Source organism: Falco rusticolus, chromosome 10, assembly GCF_015220075.1.
Source record: "Falco rusticolus isolate bFalRus1 chromosome 10, bFalRus1.pri, whole genome shotgun sequence".
Taxonomy (NCBI): Eukaryota; Metazoa; Chordata; class Aves; order Falconiformes; family Falconidae; genus Falco; species Falco rusticolus.
Window position 1 is genome coordinate 3418446 of NC_051196.1, and position 21544 is coordinate 3439989.

The following is a 21544-nucleotide window of genomic DNA, read 5'->3' on the forward strand; positions in this document are numbered from 1 at the left end:
TTAGAAAATCAAGAGGGATTTGTACAGCCTTGTGGGCCATACCCATTTTTTAAGCCTCACGAAATTAAAGAACCCCATTTATTTCACTGCCATTGCTTTATGTCTGCATAAAACCGACATCACACTGAACTTCACATGCCTGTTCCTGACTTTGTAAGTACCCTAGCAGCTGTAGACTGACACTTTTCCTCCTGAACATACGCCAAAGGCAGGAACCCCCTGAGATAAGTAACCCAAGAGGGACTAACCTGCCCCTGTATATATACATCCCAGCCAGCACAGCAATCTTATTCCTTTCCTAAATTTCACCCTCGCTCTCCCATGCGTATCTTTTTATTGTGACTGCTGGAAGTCATCCTCTGCAACTGCCTCCTTTGCTCAATCTCTCCTGTTACGGTGGATAACAGTAAGAGTGCTGTTGTTCTTCATTCCCAAATCCAGCACCCTCCAGGCACATAACATGAGGAAACATTTGAAACACATCCCAGGGGACATCACCAGTGAGCACAGCATGACTAATTACAGCGATTAGACTAATGGCAGAAGACTACCTCATTGAAACAACAGGACATTTGTCATATCCTACCCACTGGGAAAGGCCTGCTTCCTATCCCTGGGCTGCTGTTTACCTGTCCTACACAAGCTTGTGCCCTGGCACTGCTGCCTGCAAGCATCCCTGCATCTGCTTCCTCAGCAGAGGACCAGAAGAACCCCGGTGAGGCCACGGTGCTGTGACAGGCTGTTGAGTAGGTTGCAATTGTCAGGTATGTCATCCACAGTAAGGTGTGGAACCAGCGTCTCCTCTGAAACCCCACAGAAGACCAACTGAAGCCCCAGCAGGATACAGTACAACACTGGCAAATGAAATTAGGCACATTTGCTTCCTCTGCATTCCCTATATGTAGCTATCTGCCTGGCACCTCCTGGGGAGCCTTGCTGCTTGCAAATGTTTCTTCTGCTCCAGCCAATTCAGCTTCTCCTAATTCTGCTTGAGCTCAACTTTGCAAAAATCCTCACCTTTTAAATATAAAGGTTTCCCAAAACATCCACTCCCCCTCCACTTACTTTCCTTCTTTTTCACCACCTTGCTCCCACCCTGATTTCTTCCTTTAGTCTGCCTGGATCTCTCTCTGACTTATCCCAGTTGTTCAACATGTCATAGACGGCCTCATACTCACCTACTCCTTTGAGGTCAGACAATGGCTAAACTAAGTATCTGCCCAGCATCTCCTAATGTCCTCCAGCACTTAAAAATAGTAGGAGAAATGCACCTTTAGTAATCGGCCAGCTCCCAAATGGTGGTGAGCCAACTGTGTTAAAAGGTCTGATAAAGTTTCATCTGCCCATCAGTCTCCCTTTTTCATACCAATATGCTGTGTCCACACATGGGTGTCTCTGGGATTTCCCTCCTTTCCTTGACAAATCCCAGATTTCTGATGGCCTATCATTTTCCCTGACAAAAATGACTGACCCAATGTGCCCCACTGGGTAGTTTCTCATTCCAGTGTGTGACACTGCTCATGGCTTCCACATGAGCCCCAACCCTTCGATGCAAGTCTGAGACCTGTTTTCAGTGCATCACTGCACTTAGTCTCATTCTTCCCATTTCTATAATGAATGCAAGTTCATCAGCTACAGAAGGCTTTTATGACTTTGCTTTGTAGTCTCACTTTAGCAGCATGCTAACTTTGCATGTTTACACTGTTTATTTTCTTCCAACCCAGTATGAAGGGTGAAATTATACATTCCCAGAGGGACCTTCTTTTGCTTATTACTTCCCTCTTTTAATGCATTTATTAGAGTTTCTGAATTAACAGTGGCAGATGCAGGCAAAGAAAGAAAATTTTAATTTTGCAGATAATAATGGATTACAATACATTAACATCACTGTAAAACCCACAAAGTGGAAGCACTCAAGGGATGTAGGAGCAATTAATGTAGTTAGTTTATTTACCTAACTCTGAAACACTGCTAGGGCATTCAGAAGCAACTGGAATTGTGTTCACACAGGCAGAGCTATAAGGTTTCTTCAATATCACAGATAAATATCCTGCTCAGGATTCAGGGGGACATCAGCTGCTTCAGGCAAAGGAAAATATGAAAACGTATACTGAAATAGCAACTTCAAACACATCTATAAAATTTTAACAGTAGATCTTCTCCATTAAAATAGTGGGCAGTGGTAAGATATTAATAAGGTCATGGCAGAAAGACAGTTCTTAACTCTCAAGGCCTCCATATTTCTGGTATTCTGAGAGATGTTCTGTACCAGTTATGAATAATCTCAGTTCGCTACACAGTTTTATCATTCTAAAACAAGAAATTCCAGGAAGAAATAACTGAAAGGTAAGCATAGATGCTCACTCAAGTTAAAATACATATATCTAACAGAAGTGTGTAATTACAAGGCAAAACAATCTAAACACTTAAAACCAAAGCTACCATTAGAGTTGGGCTCTTTCAGCAGTAGCGGAAAACTTAGCAAATGCCTCATTTAAATGCAATGTCAATGTGTAACTTGCAGAGCTCTTGTGCATTTCCAACACTGACCGAAAGCACTAACTCCTGCACTTTGAACACAGCCACATTGGAAACAAAAGTACCCAGCCGCACTGAATGTCCAGCAAGCACCATCTGAAAGACAGGGCATCTTTGACTCCCAAAATTAAGCTATTCCAAACCATGAGATTCAGACGAATGTGGAATTCAGTATGTCCAAACGAAGGCAACAACGATGCTGAGGACTTAAAGAGCCTTTGTTGCAATCAAAATGGGTTAAACTAACTTCAAGTTAGATTCAAGTCCAGCCAGACAGCCTCTGTTGATAGCTGAAGGGATGAACATGCTATCTCATACTAGCCACGTACACACTGGGAACTAATTTCTAACAAAACTCCAAAACTTCAGCTGGTAAAAATAACTTAGCAACAAAAATCAAGCCTCTCCAGCAGTAAAAAAGACAAGGTATCTCTAGCCGTGACCAGAGATACACATGTCTTGATGGATTTATTATGGAATTCAGTTGATCCAAGAAAATGGTGAAACTGAAGCCTGGCAAAATGGCCAAGTGAAACCCCTGGATGTCTTGAGAATGACAAGGTCTAGCAGAAACCTCCAGCAGCTGCAGTCACAAGCAGCACCTTCTTCTGACCAGCACGAATGGCCACCACCAGGCACCGTTCCTCCAGCAGCAACAGACACTCTGGAGTAAAACCAAGGAACAGCAGGCTCGAACGGCAGCGTGGGACACCGAGTGTTGGGCAAGAAGTTGGGAGGGGACACAGCCAGGACAGCTGACTCCAAGTGACCAAAGGGCTGTCCCATGGGATATCCCATGTTGACATGCTCAGCAATAAAAGCTGAGGGAAAGGAGAATGAAGGAGGGTCATTTGCTCTTACACGTTTCATCTTCCCACGTAAGCATGACGCTGGCTGAGGCCTGCCTGCCTGCCTGCAGAACGTGGCTAAACATCTGCCTGCTGATGGCAAGTAGCGAATAAATTCTTTACTCTGCTTTGCTTGCACACAGAGCTTTGCTTCAGTTATTAAACAGATCTTTTTCTCATTTTTGCTCTTCCAGTTCCCGCCCCCATCCCGCTGGGGGGGCAGCGGGCAGTGAGCAATCGCTGGTGGGTGTTTAGTTGCTGGCCAGGGTCAATCCACCACATGCTCCCACTATGCAGTATCTGTAATTGGACTTCAATGAACAATATAAAATTTAATTGACTGGATTTTCTCTTGTAATAAAAGATCATGGACACAAACACACAAATGTTTTTAAAAATATTCCCATTAATCTGCTCACTTGTTCCATCTGTTTTCCTTACTGTGAATATTGCACCTCCTGTTTTACTTCCTCCTATGAGTTGATGGTTTGTTTTAATATTATGAACTTGGTTCAAACTGATTGATTTTCATTGCTGGATGCTACAGAGAAACTATGAAAGCTTCTCTATTTCTGTTTTTAGAGCTTATATAGAGCTAGCTGGAAATTAATTTTATTTGTAGCTTTCATTTATATTCTTCTACTTTCTATTCAGAGTCTGTGCTACATAGTTTGAGTTGAGATGCAAAAAGAGAAGTCTCAATTTTTTCAGCTCAACCAATGAAAAAAGAAGAAATCCTAACATTTGTTATAGGCAAAGTAATAAGGAAATTCTCATCCACACCCCAGTTTCACAGATCATATCGTTACTCCTCATTACATCAAAGGGAGTTTTCCCATTGTCTTACACTTGCTGCTACTGTTCTAACCGGATACAATTTTTGCTTCTCCTTTTTCAGAAATACTTTAAATGTACACTTTTCAGAAACTAGTACAGCAGTAGTATGTCCTTCTATTCTTCATATACAGTTTCAAACAGTTTACAGAGTTCAGCTTTCAAAAGTGCTACTTCCTTTCCCCTTAGAAAATCAGGTCTCATTAAAAAGATTCAGGCCAAGCACCAAAATACCTAGGTTTTTATTAAAAAAAAAAAAATATATATGTATCTTCGAGGCCCTCAATGACATTTGAATTTGTTAATTCCACAAAATGTCTACCTGCAACTTTAGATATTGCAGTATCTTCATAAAACTGATCCAAAGTGACTTTGGAAACCCAGCATTAAAACTTATAATTCACACAGGTAATTCAAAACTTTTATCCAGTAAGAATATTTTCATTATTTTTAATCTGTCTTTAAAATGACTGGCCCATGGCAGCCTGAGACTGAAATTTTATTTCCAACTCACATTTTTCCTCCCATAAATGTGCCTGCAAATGTATCAGCCAAACTGCTCATTAGAACTCAGCTCCTGCATCATACAAGGTTTAACGAACAAGCAGAACTGAGCCAGCATTTCAGTATTTTAATACCAAAATAAAAAACAGGAATAAAAACAGATTTAATGGTAACTCTGTGCACTACCTTATATGAAAGTATTAAATCGACTGGACCAGACTTCCTACTTTAGTTATATAGCTATGTAAGACATTGAGGAAAGCCAAAAATTAAAGCAGCAGGGCCAGACAGTAGAGCAGAGTCAGCTGAATGTAACTTACCATCCATTACACAGGTTTAATCTCCATGAAGTCAGCAGGTGAGAGTCAGAAATGATTCCAAAAAGTCACTCCAGTATTGCTTACTGGAGATATTTTTGTTACTTGCCTCTTCCTTTGTAAGAACCATGTCTTGGCTATGATGAAATTCTGGCACATCCATCTGCAGCGTCCCCTATTCTGGCTGATGCTGTCACCTCTGCACGGATGCTGAGGCAGAACATAAGACTGAGATGACCTCACCTAGCTGTTGAACATTCAGCTCTGCAATTCCAGTAACAAAACTACTGAAGTGTTAAGCCATTTCCATGATCTTCCGTTAACCTAATGCCAGGTCCTGTAATGACTTGATCTAAACCAGCCGCCTCACTCCTTGCTGAAGAACAGGGAGTAGTTCTTCCCAGGGAAAACAAATTTTGTTTTTCTCATAATTTGTTGATGTATGGGTGAATAAGAACAAAGATATCCAGCAGCATATCTATCAGCCATAATGTAGGAAGGGGCTGAAAAGTGAAAACATGCAATGCAAAAAAGTCACACATGCAGAGCACTTATGAGAGCCACAGACATCCTTCCTCAGTGCAAAGTATTCTTGCTGTTGCCCTTGTGTTTAAAGCTTTCAATCCATATATATAATTTTTTATTTATTTATTTATTTTAAAAGAGTAGAAGTGGAAAGGCAAAATATTTGTGCAGGACAAACAGATTTTGGATGAAAATGAAAGACATCCTTGTAATCAAGAACAGAGAAAAGCTTTCCAGCAGACAGCTCAGTAACTAAGCTGATGTAAATAAGTTTTCTCTGAAAATTCCCTCTTTACACATATTGTTAAGGTTTTATCGTTCTCCCATAGGAGATGAGTAAATCCCGCTGACTTCTGTGGAGGAAGGCCAAAGTTTACAGTAGTTAAGATAGCTGCACTTTGTTCCCTGGGAATATGAAACTATCACTCTCTCTAGAAAAGCTGCATTCAAAATGAGTAATCAGAAGGGCAGAAACTCCTGGTTATTGTCCCGTAACATTAAATACAGTGAAATCACAGCACAGTCATGTATTACACACTACAGAGCCTGACATTTTCATTGCTAATGTCACCTACAGCTTAAGGCTTTTTTCTCCATAAATCAAGCAGGATTTTTTTTTTTTTTACTCCCTTCAAAAAGAAGTCTAAGGGCTATATTTCACAAAACAATGCCATAGTTGTCACACACTAACCACATTCATTTAATAAAAAAAAGTGAAGATTCTCTGGTCCCTAAACAAAAAGCTGAACCTGAGCCACATGTATCTCTCCACTCCTTTATGCTTATTCACCTCTACAAAACAAAAAAAAAACCACACACACAAAACCAAGCAAACAAAAACAAAAAAAAAAAAAACCCCAAACACACACCCATACCAAGAAACACCTGAATAATCCTGAAAAACCTTATTTCCCCTCTAATTTTCGGTCTCTTTTTTCTGGGTTTGTTTGTTTTGGGTTTTTTTTTTTCCTTTAAAACAAATTACTAAATAAAACTGATGACCTGTTAAGGAAATCTTTCTTTTCCCCAGAGCAAGCAAATCATGATAATGGTGAAATGACTCTCCAGCTCCCACCTGACATCATCTCTATTAGACTCTTCCACATATCAATAAGCTTGGGTTTCCACAGCATGGAGGTGTTTTCACATTTCAGTCTAATTCTGACAGATCTCTCCACCTGCTTTCATTGTAAACATTTACCAACCGCCACAGGAAACCAGCAGAAGAATGCACAACCACTTTTTAAACCACCACCTCACGTAATCCTCCTTCAAGCACACTCCCAGGTTTCACAAATGAATTGCTCTTTCCCTCTTTCTCTCGTCCTGTACCGTTAGCCTGTTAACAACAAACCCGCTTTCAGCCTCCTATATCCACATCTAAATGGGAACAAGCTGAATGACACCCGGAACAGCAAAGCAAATTCAAACCCATGGATTATAATCTCATCCTGACATTGAATTTGCTGGGGTGTAATCTCCATCAGAAAGAGCAGCAAAGCAGCAGCATAAAGTATCGGAGCTTTACTTTTTACCTAAATCTGCTTCATGACAGATCTTTTATACCCATATTTTAAGTCCCGTTTCACTTTTTCAGTGTCACCTGTGCTGACAATGATGCTGCTTTTACATTTCCAACTTGCAAGACAGGGTTTGAAAAACACCTTCCCCCATAGTGAGTAGGAGTGTTTTTCCTGGTGAAAACAGAAGAATGTATCAAAAACAAAGTGTAATCTAAACTTCTGCTGAACACCGTTTTTTTCCCCTTCCCATTTCTCTCTCTTTGTATTTGTTTTGGTTTGGCTTTCTAATTAAAATATTGTGAAATGTCATTTAAAGCATCATCAGAATTTGAAATGGAACCACCTGCACTGCAAGTAATTACTCCTTCCTTACACGCAGGGATATCAGTGGGGACAAGACCCCCAGGAAGCACACGCTGGCATGCAATCGTTGCCCTCGGTGCAGGTATATGGTGGCCAGTCTGACTTTTTGTAGGTAAACCTCTCGTTTCAGCACAGAAGTCAATCCTTCAAATAATGCAAAGTGCATTATTTTAGTGAAGAATTAGCAGGCTTGCATGATTTTTTTGAGGCTGATGGTGACTGTTCACTCAGCTCCTGCTCAGATTTTGGCTTAACACATAGCTCGTGCCAAGGCCTGGCACACGCCAGGAGCAGCACTGTCGGGGCAAAGCAAGAGCAGCGTGTCTGCCGGGCACAGCGGGCAGGAGAGACGTAAGGGCCGTTCCACGTCTGTTCTTAACTTGCAGTGTGCTGTCCCCTGCAGCCCCATCAGCTTCTGTATCTCTGCAAAGTACCCGCCTGGCAGTTTCTTCAAAATCTCCTGATGGAAACAGTACAGGCCCGGCTTCCAAGCTAGGAGGTGTAAATGTGTCGGCTAACCCAAAAAGCTTTTGACATAGATCCAACCCAGCAGCCAGATTGCTGAGGTTTTACAAAACAAAACAACAAAATCCAGCAAACCACAAACAAAAAACCCAAAACCCTCCCTCAAAATAAGAACCAACAAAACAAACTCAACCAACAAAAAAACCCAAACGTGATATCATGTTTGTAAACTTTGACCACTGCTTCTTCCTGTTCTGGCTCAAACAAGTTAATGAACAGTTCCAAAGTTGTGGGTTTTTAATTCTACTACTCAAAGTACTATGTGAAGACTATGAGAGAGAATATCATACCTCAACACATTATATCTTTCTCAACACTCACTGCTTTTCCCCCCACCCCTCAAACCAAATTGGAAACACCCCTGGATAGGATCAGCATTTGAACTGCAACGTGCTATGAAATGTAGGAGGTTTTCACAGGGAAAAAAAGAGGAACGCGATCGGTTAGAACTCATTACTCTCCACATTTTATACTCATTTCAAAACCTGGGTCATAAGTCCTCCCTGTTGCAAAGTCACCTTTATAGATGCCATTATTTCACTTTAGGAGACAAAAACAACCTTGCCACACAAAGGCCACTCCTCTGCATCGTTCGAATATGTGTACCTGACTTTTGAGCTCCACTGAAGCCTCATGCCTCAGAGAATCTGGCGTTCATTTTGTTCAAAGTTAATGCCACGTGTCTGACAGTTGGTAAATTGAGTCTCTCTTGTTTCCTGGGCAGGATTTCTCACTTGTTATCTTTCAGTGCACTGGAAAAGATTGCTTTCAAAATTGAACTTGTCAAGTCAACCGGTTCACTTCTGAACAATCTCTGGAACGTGCACCTTCTGAGTTGATGCATTTTCATTCACTCATTGAGAGCACCTAAATCAATACAATGAAAGAAAACACTGGTAGCCCACTCCCAGAGATGATGGGAACTCATAATGCAATTGAATTGTGGACACATTTAGTATGTATAGATACGTACATTTAAACACACACATATGGCTATACGTCTATAAATACCTATGGCTGCCATTACCACATGCAGACCAGGTGGTAGCAAATCAGAAATGAGATCAGAAAACTAGATGAAGCAAAACAGAGACCGGTCAGTGAGATAACTGGATGGCATTTCCATTGCCAAGCCAAGGATTTATATGGCAGTTTCTGCATCATCCAGAATACGGAGCACAACAAGACATGAGGCAAATGGAAGAGCTGGGACCTGCTGGTACTTCATTATGCCTGATGGATTCTGTCATTACAGTCTAAAGCCTGCAGTGGAAGATCGAAGTTAAAAAGCAAAAGCAACCACCCCCCAACCCCAAAACTTCCCCCCATACGCCACCATTATTCTCTCAGAAACACAAACTCTTAGAAAAAGATGACTTTTCCTCAAGTCTAGTAAGAAGCCATATAATCTTATACTTTCAAGATGCTGATGGGGGCGGGGGGTGTGTAAGTAAAAATCTGTCCTTCATTTCTTCCTAACACTGACACAACACGCAGTCTGATCTGATAGGCACTTAAGCCAACAAGCATGTTCACAGAGTTAAGCGCCTGGTTTTGTGCTCTGTTCGGGAAGTACAAGTTTAAATAACAGTTCAAGGTTAAGAAATTGCATGTACAGCTTCCCTGAAACCCAGACCTGAGTCTACAGGGATTCCAAAATTGTCTAGAGACTGAGCAACAGTAACTCAAGTGAGCAGTTAGCTTGCGGAAAGTACACGAGACACTGACAAAACCTGTAGGAAGATTTATTTTCTCCTTCAGTGAGCCTAACTATGCCCAAATGCCTCATCGCACCAACAACTGTAGGTGGACAGGGATGAACATGAGATATGTCCTGGGAGGGATCTAAACCCCACTCCAAGTAAGAGGTAGGAATAAGTACTACACACAGAGAGAGAAGCTCTGCAGCTGGATCTAAGGGAAAGAACTAACCAGCCAGAATGTGCTGCACGGAACTATATTTCCCTTCATATTCAGAGCTTGCCAAAGAGGAAATACTGGACAGGAGACGAGCATTTGCAAGGAAACATAATGCAACAAGTTGTTAACTATTAGCAAACATAATTTTCTTGTTAGTAAATTAGATATTACAGCAGATAACTTGGTCTTTGTAGTCCCAGCACAAGAGGCATTTCATATCGCGGAGCATCTCAACTGGCTCATTCAGGCTTTGCCAGGCCTCCTGGAGACATTTACTGCAAAGCTTTCTTGTACTTGCTGCGTTCTTCACAGCACTAGGAGATGCTGGAGATCTTCCCACTTGGAAAGCAATTCTTCTAAATTGGAAAGAAGGCACAACACCTTCCCATCATGCTGTCATATTGGAGTTTGAACTCTTTTTGACACTAGATTGTGTCAAAAAGGGAAAAAAATGTAAATTGGCAGCTTTTGCAAAGCTTAGGAACTTTCTTTGAACTCAATTAATCTAGTTTAGAAACTATCCCATAACACCATCTGACACGCAGCAAAGAATAGAAGTTCTCAAAAGGAAAGTGGCTGCTGCTGAAGTTAGCCTTTGCTCGTCTTCCTTAGAGGCCCAAAAGAGTATGAGGGGGGGAAAAGAAATAATACACCCAGAAACCATAAGGGGTATGAAGGACCACTGTGCTCCTTTTCATTACAATTATTATTGTTGTTGGTATTACTAATATTATTATTTTTATTTTATTTCAATTATTAAACTGTCCTTATCTCAACCCATGGGTTTTAACCTTTTTCCTCCCCAACCCACCGGGGAGCGGGGAGAGGAGGGAGCGAGCATCTGCATGGTACTTAGTTGCTGGCTGGGCTCAAAGCACGGCCAGGGGCAGACAATCAGTGACCAACCAACATATGTTAATGTCTGTGAGGACATTTCAATTTAAGTCCAAGAATTTTCCAGATGTACATCAAGGGACATGGCTACCATCTGTCATGAGAATACCCGCTTTTCTATCCCCCCACACCTGTAACAGAACTATATATTGGCAAAATTACGCATACTTAGCAAGACTCATTACTCAAAGTGCTTTGGAGAACACTCTTTATACACATGGAAAGCTTCATAACGTGCACTCTATTTTCTGTATTTATGTTTGACTATTGGCATCTTCTCCAGGAATACTGGGGCAAGGGGAAATAAAAAAAAAAAATAAAAAAAAAAAAGGTCAGAAGCCATTAAAAATAATTTCATTTGCTGTCATTTATCATACCAGGCTGCTTTTCAAAAAGCAGTATGAAATCAAGCTTGTTGAAATTAATCCATATGACAAATGTCTATTTCCTGTCTCTGCCTCAATTTTATAGTGACATGCTTGCCCTTATTAGATTTAGTACCTGCTGAAGTCAAAAGAAACTTAAAGAAATTCAAAATGGCAAAGATGATCTAAACCTTTGCCACATACATGCCCAGAAATCATAACTAAAGGCTGACTAAACACAAAAAACCAGGACAACCCTTCATCTCAGATAAAGTATCTTTCACTTGCACGTTATCAAATAATAACTTTAAAAAATAGTTACCTTAAACTCTTTTCAGTCCTTCCTTCAGAAAGTTTCTGTTTAACTATAAAGCAATAGATAAAATTTGACAAAATTAAAAAAAAAACCAAAACCAAACCACCACCAAAATTCTATAGCTCAGAGACACTGGAAGCATTATTCAGTTGAGATGAAGGAATTGCAAAGATTTAACCTCAAACTAAATTTGGAACAGCTCTATAACAACAGAAAGACATTTTAAGACTGAGCGGGTAAACAAACCTTGTATCCTCCAATACCATTACAATCAGTATGACCGTGCTTTCAAAAAGTTAGGCTTCAATTTTTAAAGGTTAGACTTAAAATACTAAATTAATAGAACTACAATGTGCGCTTGCACTATGGAAAGGACTTCCAGAATGCTAACGTCCTTTTATAATTCCACTGACAGGCGATAACTAGCTTGTGAATTCATGACATGGAGTACACGACTTGCTCTTGGCCTACCTTTAGTGCCCTCATACCAGTAACTCTTAAGACCATTCTCAGATGAGAGGAGCTTTCATGATTACGATACTCAGCATGAAGAGCAGGGGGTGGTGGGTAAATTAAAGTTTAGCTACAACTTACCAGTCACATCAGGAGCTGGTATAAAATTGCATCACTCTATTAAGGCTGTGCTTCCACATAATTATATTTAGTGACAGCACACCTGATTGAACAGGGCTAACCCTCCCCCCACAACACATCTGCTCTGCTCACAGAAGACTCTGCTACCACCTTACTTCAGCTGATTCAGTTACGTGCATTGCCACGCTCTAAATTAGAGCTGGGAAATCAGGCAGCTAAAATCATGCACACATCAATACGTGAAACTTTAATGAAGCTATGGTAACTGCCACCAGTTTAAAATCTGACCCTGTGCTGTTCATGAACTCTAACTACTTGATTCCAGGAATTTCTTTGTGTTTCTGTCATTTGGGTCTAAACAGCGACTGCAGGGAGACTGCGACGTCTAAACAAAGCACCACGTTCGCCAGCTCCTCACCGGGTACAAAGTGCTGGAGTTATTTTTGGTCAGTGCTATAGTCTAACGTATGTATCATATTTCCTCCCGAGTATAAATGAAAGGTGAGGGTGAACTCGCATCTGTTTGCAGGCAGTTAGTTTTAAGCACCTCCTGTCCAGCCAAACAGTCCTGGACAAGGGAGACCTTTTGAAGCAATCAGGACCAAATAAGGATTAACTAACTGTTGCTCACCCCAGAAAAGGGAGCAGTACCAAGCTTTTGTGGCTGAGCTGAAGCCAATACCTGCAGTGAGAGATTAAGTGCTCCATTTTTCGCTTGGAGTCAAAGCAGATCCTCTGGGAACTGACCCCAGGCATCTGCAAGCAGCCAAGCCAGGTCAGCTCTCGGCCAAGTAAAAGATGCGGGTTCACCAGAACTGCAGGCAGCAAACTAAAAGCATGTGGTGGTCCACCACACCAAAGAACACAAGGCTGCTCACGAGCTCCATGCAGAGAAAATACTTTTATAATGAAGGAACAACTGCACACGCTGCCCAGGGGAAAGCGCAGGGGCCACGAGCTCAGGCAAGCTGAGGGTTATCCTCAGCTCTGTTCACTCAGTAGATAGTTGCCTTTGGTATCTTTTCCCATTCCTACTGGAAAGAGCTGAGCCACCTCACCAAGTTTCTGTGAAGCTCCATCCAGACAATAATAGAACTGTAAGGTCCTTAGATGAATGATACCACACAGACGAACAGCACTTACTTATTTCAGCTTTAAACACTGCTACTCTGTCCATGGCCTTGGCCGCAGCACAGCTGGGCGCTGCCCCATTCCTCTGGGGACACGGGGAGAGCTACGGGAGCTGATCTGGGGCTTTTTTTGGCTTAAGACCCTACTTTGGCCCCCAGCTGAGCTACAGCATCAATCCTGGAGCAACAGCAAAGCTCACACACTCAGCAGTCAGTGCCTTTAGACAAGCACTAATAATGCACAGGCCGGCGGGTGGCTGGGCCAGACAGCAGCCGCTGCAGGATGAAGGCCAAGTCCTCTCCCGAAGCAACCTGGGGCAGCGTGGCAGGGAAGCCAGCAGAGCTCGAGCAGGCAGCCCGCTCTTTCCAAAGTCACTGTGTACTAACAACTACTCGTTTCAACTTCATCAGGATCTTCCAGCTTCTCCTTGCATTCTCTCTTCTGTTTCCACTCCCTTTAGTTCTGTTCTTCCCTCCCTCAGTACTCTTCCCTTTCCTTTCTCCAGTCTTTTCCATTAGACACATCTCATCCCCTAACGTCTTGCTTCATGTGACGCACTGACCTCCTCCCTCCTCTCATTTTCTGAGCCAAATAGCCTTGTCTGACTTAAGAGATGTTTCCACATTTAAACCCTGCAGTTATGAAAGTGATAGAGGCAAAGGGTGGGAGTTCCATGGAGTCGGCACAGATAGGCAGTGCGGTGTTTCAATCTGTGGTACACATTTTTAGATAAAGTGTCAAGAAGATTGTTTGCTTCTGCTAGTTTAAATAAAATGAGAGGGCACAATTCTGAATGTGACTCAATACTGGGGACACTCTCTGAGCTACTTTAGGTAAGCAGTGTGGTACAGAAGCAATGCCAACTGTAATCACTGTAGGTCCTGGTATCCTGAGAAATTAATCGAAGTAGCTACTGCAGAATAAGTACTTTCAAGTGGTTTCAAGAGTTTCTAAATAGACACTCTTACTCCAGACAAATGTCCTCATAGGGGATTATATCTATATCATTAACCTAAAAAAGTTTCTCCCAGGAAAAATCCAGGAGTAGGCAGATCTAGGGATTTGGCTCATCACCCAGAGAAAACTTTCCAATCAAATACACTTTCCCTACAGCTTTTCTTATTTTGTTTCAGCTTCATTTCAAGTCCTTACTGTGTACTTAGGTCCCCTCCCCTACAACCTGCCATCTTACAGAAGAAACCAGAGAATGAAAAGTATCTGCTGCATTGTGGAGAAATAGGGATAGGAATAGGAATAAGCAGGGCTGTAACGAGAATACAGCATTTCGCCCTCCAGTAAGCAGTCATAATAGTTTGTGGGCTGAAACCAGAGGAAGATCTTTCATTACACCAGGCAAGGAGCTAACGAACATAGCTTTAACTTGGTGCTGCTAAATGCCAGGCAGACAGAAGACAGGGTATGTATTGCTGAAGGGGCATGCTCCAGGATATTATTATTTTAATATCTCTTTTTCCCCCAAGTTGGCCAGTCAACACTATTACGAGCTGGATTGAAGGCCTGGAGCTTGTTTCAGATCCCTTGGGATAGATGAGAATCTTTGAATGCAAAGGACTGTGGACTTCAGTGTGGCTCTTATCCCTCGCTGTGAGTTAACAAAAACCCAGCAGCCAAGAATTAAAAACAGAGGGTCTGCCTCTTTACCACCTTGCTCCCTCCTCTCTGCCTGGTGAAGTCCTGACCGAAGTGTGTGTGTGTGTGTGTGGGGGGGGGGGGGGGGGGGGGGGGCGCGGGGGGAAGCTAACCTGCTATCGTAACAGAAGGAAAACGTCCTGCCTTGTGTTTATAAAACCCTATTGCTTTGAACACCGTTGAGAAGTTCAAGCTGCCAATAACTGCCATTTGCTTTTAAGAAGTCGTGCAGGCTGGGCTTCACAGTGAAGGGAAAAAATATACCAGTAAGAACACTGATCAGAGGTTGTGCAATTCACCCAGCCTCCCAAAAGCTGACCAAGTATGTGAGCAGCAGAAAGCAAATACTCAGTAACATCTCTGACCATATAAAATTGCTCCTGTTTTCACTCTTTTTATCCAGTCTGAGACAATCTTGTCACCTTTGCTTTCAGAAGCCTGATTTTATCTTTTTATCACTGCTGCTACAAGACAGCTTGACTGCAATGAACACGCTTGTAATTAAATCAGTTGACCCAGAAAAAAAAAGTGCTAACACCTGTCTGGATTAAAAACCAAATACAAGTGAACACTGACTACAGGTAGACAATGCTAAAATGCTGGGACTGATCATTAAAAGAAGATGGGAACCAAGGTCCCCTGGCTCTGTGCTTATGCCACATTCCTAAGCTTCCCTACATTTTCTACAGTTTTAAGGCTGTGAGTGACCTACTTAAGATAATGTAATTAAAATAAGCAAGAGTGTAATCACGTTTGCTTCAAGAAAGTCTAAAGTTTCCAATATTTTTTCCTCAAAAAGCAGAGGCTTTGTTGGATGTTGTACGTTATTAAGATAAAGCAAATTATTTCTGCAGAGCTGTTTTAGACCCCTTTTAGAACTGTGGATATTCATTTACTCACACAAAAACGTGCTTAATAATATATGCCTGCTCTACTTGCTTGTTTTATTTACCTTACAGTTTTCTCCAATACAAAGAAAACTCCCTCAAAGGGACAGGTTTTTGGGGTGCCAAGCCCAAGATCTACAGGACTCCAAAACCCCTATAATAGTACATCTCTTCATTCAGGCTTCTATTAATCAGATGCTGTTCCTCTTTGACTCAAAATGTCAATACAAAGCAAAATAGCATGCTTACACACAGAAAACTGCACACCCACCCTCAGTCCATTTTCTCTGCTTCTGATTTGACTCTCTGAGCTTTCTCCTAGCCACTCAAAAATCATTCCTACTTATAGTGCCTCCCAAAGACCACAATCAAATCAAATATTTCATCTGTGTTCCCAAATGGAGAGTGTCTGTGCATGCGTGAAGGTGGAATCCGGACATCATGAACTACCGCAGAGAGAACTGGACAGCAGAATACCATTACAAAACCATCCCAAAGCCATTAAGAGATTTCAGCTGATGTCAAACATGTCTGGACTGGCTGAAGAAGAAAAAAGTTCAGTTTAAAAGACAACGAAATACGCCGTGGATGTTGTCTACCCAGACTTTACTAAAGCCTTTGATAGTTTCCCACAGCATTCCTCTGGAGAAACTGGCTGCTCATGGCTTGGTGAGCTTGCTATTCGCTGGATAAAAAAATAAATCTGCTGGATACTGAGCCCAAAGCGCAGTGGGGAATGTAGTTACACCCCACTGGTGCCAGGCACCAGCAGTGTCCCCAGGGCTCAGTACCGGGGCCAGCCCTGTTTAATGTCTTTATTGACCATCTGGACAAGGGAATCAAGTGCACCCTCAGTATGTTTGTAGATGACACCAAGCTAGGGGGTGTTGATCTGCTGGAGGCAGGCAGGCTCTGCAGGGGGGTCTGGGCAGGCTGGGCCGAAGGGCTGAGGGCCAATAGTATGGGGTTCAACCAGGAGAAGTGCTGGGTCCTGCTCTTGGGTCACAGCAACCCCACACAGCACTACAGGCTTGGGGCAGTGTGGTTGGGAAACTGCTTGGAGAAAAAGGGTCTGGGGATATTGGTCAACAGCCAGCTGAACATGAGCCAGCAGTGTGCCCAGGTGGCCATGGTGGGCAACAGTATCCTGGCTTGTAACAGTAATAGCGTGGCCAGCAGGACCAGGGCAGTGATCGTGCCCCTGTTCTGGGCACTGGTGAGGCCGCACCTCAAATCCTGTGTCCAGTTTTGAGCCCCTCACTAGAAGAGGGACGTAGAGGTGGTGGACCATGCCCAGAGAATGGCAACGGAGCTGGGGAAGCAGCTGGAGCACAAGACTTACGAGCAGCAGCTGAGGGAACTGGGGGGTGTTTAGCCTGGAGAACAGGAGGCTCGGGGGGGACCTTATCGCTCCCTACAGCTGCCTGACAGGGGGGTTTGTAGGCAGGTGGGGGTCGGTCTCTTCCCATGTAACAAGTGATGGGGCAAGAGGAAACAGCCTCAGATTGTCCCAGGAGGTTTAAATGGGGTATTAGGAAAAAATTTCACTGAAAGGCTGGTCAAGCATTGGAACAGGCTGCCCAGGGAAGTGGTGGAGTCACCACCCCTGGAGGTATTTAAAAGTTGTGTAGATGTGGCACTTAAGGACACAGTTTAATGGTGGACTGGGCAGTGCTAGGTGAACAGTTAAACCTAATAATGATAATCCTAATAAAATAATAAACCTAAATTATAATCCTAAAAGGTCTTTTCCAACCTAACAATTCCATGATTGTATGATTCTAAAAATGGCTCTTATTCCACCAGGTAAATGGAGTCTTTGTTCTATTGTATTAACATTAATATATTAATATTACCATGATAGTTCTTATTACCAACAGTACACATTCAGCAGCAACACCAGTGAGTACTTTAAATTACATCTGTCCTACTCTTCACAGCTAAGTCTGCTCTGGGAGCAGGAACCCAAGTTCGCTCCAGTGCGCTCCTTCCCTGCGGTGCCCGACCACGCTCCTGCAGATGCTGGCAGTGCTAGAGGAAGACAAAGCTCAACCTGAATTTCACAGTTAAGAGGTAGGGTGTGCAGGGCTTAAAACTGCTTTGTGGGATTGAAGTATAAGCAGCTTACCACGGAGGGTCTGGAATACTGTTTCTAATCAAATCTAAATCTCCTGAGCACCATTTCACCTGAGCCTAGATTTCTCCTTTACTGTAGAGCTGACACTCCAGTCTGCGAGTTCACATTTCATTGGAAAAAAGTAATGAAAGGAGCTCCTGTATTTCCCATTTAACATTTCAGCCTTCTCAAGGGTAATAAAACAAAACCTCCCTACAACAACAGATAAGTCAGACAAATAAAATGTCAAACTACTTTAGAAATAAGCTAGTCAAGATAATAGAATAAATCTCTTGGGTAGCCATTAACTGCATTCTTTTATACATTTGGCAAAGATGCTTCCAGAGGATGTGTAATGGCTAATACAAAAGGATGTGTGCTATTTTTGCATCTCTTCTTTAAAGTTAATCTAGTGCTGACAAAAAGATACCTGATTAATATCCGGGGAACCTAAAACCTTCCCCACATCCTCAGGAGGAATGACACCACTGACAGTTCTATTAAACTAAAGCAGAGGCTGCACAGCCAGACAGAGGGAGCCCTGTGCTGAGGCTCCAGGGCAGGGATCCTCATCCCAGTTCTTCTGCCAGCCAAGTGACCACGGGGGCAAACTTATTTCTCTGTTACATATATCCACAGTGAGGTTAATCATATTTGACAAAACACTGAGATCTATCAGCACAAAGCTCATTGCAAGAGCTCTGTATTTTTATTACCACCAAATTCCCTGGCTGCACCCATAACAGAAAGGGAATTAAAAAATCCATATTAACCAAACACCTAAGTTGTGAGTAAACCGACAATATGGGATACAGCCATATTTATTCTTTTGCATTGCTTCCTGCAAAACAAAAATGACAGTAACAGCCCATACTAATAGTTACTCAACATCACAAACCAAGAACATATCAGTTAGACATTACTTTTCCTATTATGCTTTCCGAATGACTTGTCGTTGTCATCATAATACAGCATTAAAAATACTGCACTCCTCAGCCTCTATTTTTGATCAGCCAGGTGCTCTGGGAATTTCTGTCTATCCCTAGTCATAATTAAAAGTTGTTATTCCCATTTTCAACGTGGCTTACTAGCAATTAAATCTACTTGGAAGGAAACAACTTGTTTTTTTCTTCCATAGAAATCATTTACTTGTTTTTAAAAATGAATTAGACTTGCGAGGTTAAAAAGCTAATTCTGATCCCTCCTTCTGCCTAGATGTTATTAATGAAGTTTCCTCATCTCCCAGTGACTCTCAGAAGAGCTGGAGAATTTCAGCACCTCTCGGAAGGTGACCAGGGCTTTCAGAGAAGGTTGCAATATGATAATGAAAGCTCTTGCAGCAAAGCCCTGTTTCTGCCCTAAGAGCACCGGGATGTGCTAAGCAAAGCTCCAGCTTATGAGCTGTCTGAGGAAGGAATTTTTGAGGACTGTCTGGCACAGTGTGGCTCTTTCTTTGACTCAGGCGCACACAGAGGAGCAGAGAGAAACTCTTGTTTTGCATATCTTTTCCCTGGGCTCAGGTTTCTGGCCCTCTGCTTTCACAGTTTGGTCTAAAATTGAGGTTTCACCTTCATTATTTTTGTTGCCATTTATACTCAGGGAAAGGGCTTCTCAAAGTGAGATTTTTCACTTTTTATTGATTACAACTGTTAAAGGAGCCTGTAGGTTTTCTCCATCCTGTCAGCCCCAAGGTGTTTAGCATGTCAAACCAGTCTCTGTCAGTAGTGAGGCAAGAAGCAGGAAGAGCTAAAGAAAACCAAAAACTGGTGGGGAAAGCAAAGCATTACTTGTCTCCACAATGACTCCACTCCTATCGTCAGGCACGTGGGCAGAAAATCTTTTCATGGCACTAAGATAGTTTTAAATCTCTCAGAGTCTGCAACCTGAGAGCTTCTGGAATATACTCCTTGTCTGTGTGTAAGTACTGCACAGGCAGACATTCCCCTCCCTTTCTGCCAGGGAAAGGAAGGTGACGACATGCCATTTTTCCATCACTCCATTTCCTTCTCTGCACAGCAGAGGCAACTATTTTGGCTAAATCTCACCTCCCAGTGACACTGCTATTGAGGTGACAACTCATATTGCTTGATTTCAATGGTGAAGTACTACTTGGGAAACTCACACTTCTTTCATAAAGTTAAAGTACAAACGCTGTATCTATAATCAAATACGTTCACTGTCAGTCCAAACAGACACTCCCAGCACTCATTCCCCATGTTTCACTAGCCCTTACACAAGGGGAAAAAAGGGGTCATCCTTAGCCTGTAAAGAACATCTTAAAGACTCAATATAAAAAAATTCTGCAGAGAAACAGATTTTGCTCGGATTTTTTCCTGCAGTTTATACAGCAGTGTTTTGCACAATGTCATAAGGATGAGGGATTAAACATGGCCCTAAGAGCTGTATCCTCTATATAGCGATGATGTGTGAATATTTACAGTAACAAAGCAAATAAAGACGACTCCTACTCTTCTCTGATCCTCGCCTATTGGAAGCTGTGCTTGAGTTAAATATACAATCACACAAAACTAACAAAATCATCACTGGCAATGCAGAAAATTGGGTCAGTCTGGCTGCTGAAAGCCTGTGTTTGTTGAATCTCCCTGGCCTAAGCCTGTAATTCAGTCTGAGAACTGAAAGCAAAGTTGCTTACATTTTGACACAGTAATTCAGAAAACAAACCAAGCCCCTAGCCCAATTACAGACTCTATTAGGTGGTAAATTATGGCCACTCTACCAAATTAACCTGCTACGTTTAACTGGAAAACCTACATGGACAGAACAGCCCTTCTGAAGGGCCTGTAATAACAGCAGATGTTTTAGTCTTCACAGACAGCAGAAATGGTGAAAAAGTGACAAAAAGAGTTATTTCCTAGTATGAATCACTGATCTTCAATTGACTCATTTCAATTATCCCAGGGTAACATTAACGATATAGCAAAGATCTTAATTCCAGTTGTAACTAACATGGAAGTCGATACAAAGAGAAGCAAAGAAAACACATTTTCCCACAAAGAACCAGAGAGCTAGGAGCTAGAGGAAAAGGGTCACTGAAAGTCAGGCAACAGAAAAATTCCTGATAGACACCAGCTTTTGAGAGTTTGAGAATAGCAGAGTCAAAAGTTAATATCGATTAACATCAGATGCCCAACTTCAATTCTGCTTCACCCCACAGACCTTGGTCAACCCCCCAGTTTGCATGTGCTGCAGAAGTCCACAGTCCTACACGGATTAGTAATTATCACCCGCAGCCCCCCATTAAAAGGCACACCACGCAGGGGTGATGGCTTTTCTGAGTGTCTCCAGTAGCTTGCCAGCAGCGAGTGCTCACCATTTGCTGTCATGTGGATTTTTGGTTCAACTGCAAACTGGAAATTATATTTCCTTCCAGATTTCTGACAAAATCCAACTTTCAGCTGGAGGTTGGGGCTGGTCACTATAACTGTTTAAAGGAGACCAAAATAGGAAGTACTTAAGATAAATAAAGGGGGAAGACTAAGCCTCCGTTTAAATGCTTCACTGCTTCACATCCACTCACGTGGAAGTTATTACAGTGCTTTACTTGTAGCTTTATTCTTCCAGAAGATTCAGAAATATTTTTCCCAAGAGGGGACAGAACATAAACTCCAATGTATCGCCATCTTCTTTTTGCCCTACTTCAGGAGCTGCACTCTGCGAATTTATACTAAATATA

At 42.2% G+C, this 21544-nt stretch overlaps 1 protein-coding gene across 4 annotated transcripts in view; it reads right to left on the reverse strand.

The window, feature by feature from the left end:
- TSPAN4 (tetraspanin 4) overlaps nt 1-21544 on the reverse strand; it is a 443813-nt gene that overhangs the window by 269660 nt on the left and 152609 nt on the right. The window lies entirely within an intron of this gene.